This window comes from Lethenteron reissneri, unplaced genomic scaffold (genome assembly GCF_015708825.2).
Source record: "Lethenteron reissneri isolate LAM-NWPU_2019-01 unplaced genomic scaffold, ASM1570882v1 scaffold_1623, whole genome shotgun sequence".
Taxonomy (NCBI): Eukaryota; Metazoa; Chordata; class Hyperoartia; order Petromyzontiformes; family Petromyzontidae; genus Lethenteron; species Lethenteron reissneri.
The window spans coordinates 21,370-24,560 of record NW_026891359.1 but is presented as its reverse complement, the minus strand read 5'-3'; positions in this window follow the sequence as shown (position 1 = coordinate 24,560).

Here is a 3,191-nt window from a genome sequence, read left to right as displayed (position 1 = left end):
TTGTAACTCTCTCGCTGGTTCAGCGCATTCCACTGCCGGGTTATATTTTTTTCCGCTGAGGACGACCGCTTGTTGCGATCGAAACGTCGTGATTCATTTTATTTTATACCCACGTGACTTTACCGCAAGAACAAAAGAGTAAAAAGATATATCAACAGGCGTCTTCCTGTGTATCAGGCGAGGTAGTCAACATCTCACAGCCACCGTGATGATGATGAGAGAGAGACACGCAAACTACAAATATACAGCAGCAGGCGTCGTCTGGGTCGGGATCGAACCCACAACTTCCTGTGTATCAGGCTAGGTAGTCAACATCTCACAGCCACCGTGATGATGAGAGAGAGAGACACGCCAAACTACAAATATACAGCAGCAGGCGTCGTCTGGGTCGGGATCGAACCCACACTTCCTGTGTATCAGGCGAGGTAGTCAACATCTCACAGCCACCGTGATGATGATGAGAGAGAGACACGCAAACTACAAATATACAGCAGCAGGCGTCGTCTGGGTCGGGATCGAACCCACAACTTCCTGTGCATCAGGCGAGGTAGTCAACATCTCACAGCCACCGTGATGATGATGAGAGAGACACGCAAACTACAAATATACAGCAGCAGGCGTCGTTGGTCGGGATCGAACCCACAACTTCCTGTGCATCAGGCGAGGTAGTCAACATCTCACAGCCACCGTGGTACTCACAGCCGTCCATCCAGAAGACGATGGGAGGAGGAAAGCCTTGGGGAGGGCGGCAGCGCAGCACGGCCGGCAGGCCCTCGGTGGCCATGACGGGTTCCAGCTGTTCACGGGGCCACAGGGGAGCACCTGCAGGACACAGACAAAACCACCCATGTAGCCTTAGACCTCGATTGGAAGTTTCCGTGACTGCAGGGATCCATACTCTTTGGTTCTTTCGGTAGAGTCACGTCGGTATATAATTAATAAAATCACGACGTTTCGGGCGCAACACACAAACGTCCGTCACCAGGTGGGAAAACCACAGCAAGAAACAATTGCTGAAGTGGGCAAAAGGGTTGCCGTGACAAGAGGCTATATAGGTGTTGAGTAGTTCCGACGGACGTACTCGGAGACGGAGGTAAGTTAGGGGCTTCCGCCAGGGTTTATTAAAGCTGTTACAATACACACGCAGCAGGGTGCACAACTCCCAGGGTTTATTAAAGCTTATCTATATTACACAGCAGGGTACACAACTCCCAGGGGCTAGGGGGGTCCTACTCTGAGTCTGGGTCCCTGCCGGCGAGCTCCGGTCTCTCTCTCTCGTGTCAGATCAGGGACTCTGCCGACTCCACCGACTGGAGAGAGAAGCACCTCTACGGCTACCACCGGCTTCTCTCCAGGCTCACCATTCGATCCCTCTCTCTACCCCTGGTTCCCTCTTCACTCTGCTTACTCTACCCGTTCCCACAGTGACCCCGCCCACGTCACGGGGTATCTCTTAAGTACCCCGGGAGACGTGATGTCATCGCACTGAACGGCACACCTGACGTCACGTCCCCATTTTACTCCTCACATAGGTAAGAGACGGGGGAGGAGCCAAGGAGGAGACAGGGAGGGGGTGGGGGGTAGGGTGAGTGGAGTGCCGCTAGAGGGATTAAGAAACGAACAAGGAAATGCCGGGGGGGTGGGGGGGAGTTAGCGGGCTGGGAGTGGGAAGCTGAAGAAACTGGAGATGCGGATATGAAGGCAACCACCATGAAGCAGTTAAGGTTTGACCTGGTTAATAACATCCTTCCAATGATTGCTCAATTTGTATCCATCTTCCCGGTTGAAGTTATGTCTATGTTTAGATATCTGCATGGCTTCATGAACAACCTTTGATCGTAGCCCGAAGGTTTTCAGAGTACCTTGGTCTCGGAAAAAACAATATCATGAGAGCTCACAGCGTTATAGCAATGGTCAGCCACGACGGAGGAATTAGTTTGCCGTGTTTCAGATCTGCCTTGTGCTCGCGAACACGGTCCGACACATGCCGTTTCGTTTCCCCAATGCAACAGCCACCACAGGTGCAACTTAGTTTGTAGACTCCAGGATACTGCATGTCAGGAATGACATCCTTCACCGATGGGATTAGATCACGTATGTTGTGTACTGTACTGAATCGGACCTGGATCTTGCGTTTGTTTAAGATCTTGGAAATATTTTTGGTGACGCCTGCTATGTATGGTAACGTGATGGTTTTGATCGGCGTCTCAGGGGGTTGTTTCTCCATGGTTGGAGAAACAGCTTTGCGAATAATGCGGTCCGAGTACCCATTCATCTTGAGGGCCTGGTGTACGTGTTCCAGCAGCCCTTTTGCCCACTTCACCAATTGTTTCTTGCTGTGGTTGTCCCACCTGGTGACGGTCGCTTGTGTTGCGCCCGAAACGTCGTGATTTATTTTATTTTATACCTACCTGAATTTACCGAAAGAGCAGGGGCGGTTTCTTCATTAGGGCGATTGGGCGACGCACCACCAATGTCTTTCAACCACAGAGTTACGCTAGCCGTCACTGTGCCTCTGGATATAGTCCAATCAGCGTCATGTCACGTTCTGTGGAGTACCGCCTCTTCTTTGGCGATTTCACTCCGGCTGAGAATCGCCCAGAGTGTTCCCATAGACTTACATTCAAAGATGTTTTTTTTCGAACGGCGGGCGCTGCAATGCATTGTCTATGGCTTCCGGGAGGGCTCGCACTAACGGGCTTACGTCATCATACGTAAGCACGTTTCAGTCAACAATATTATTTGTCGCCACCTAGTGGAATCTTTAATAAAATAAACTGAGTGGATTGTAATAATAGTGAGTATAGAAACAAACAAAATGTATTGTAAGAGTCACTTTATTTTTCATTAATATTAAAGAAGTGAAGTTGCCTTTACATGTGAAGTATGGGAATTGACGGCAGGAACTTCTTGACGGGAACACACTTTTTATTAAATCTTTACGTGTCAAAATACACGTGTAGTCTCCTTTCTTCCGACTTCACACTCCACTACTCTCGTGTAAACTCTAGGCCTCTGGCTACACACGATAACCTTCACTCGTGTAGACCCTACGCCTCTGGCTACACAATACACTCGACTCGTGTAGACCCTATGTCCCTGGCTACACAATACACTCGACTCGTGTAGACCCTATGTCCCTGGCTACACACACTGCATTCGGCTCGTGTAGACCTATGCCTATGGCTACA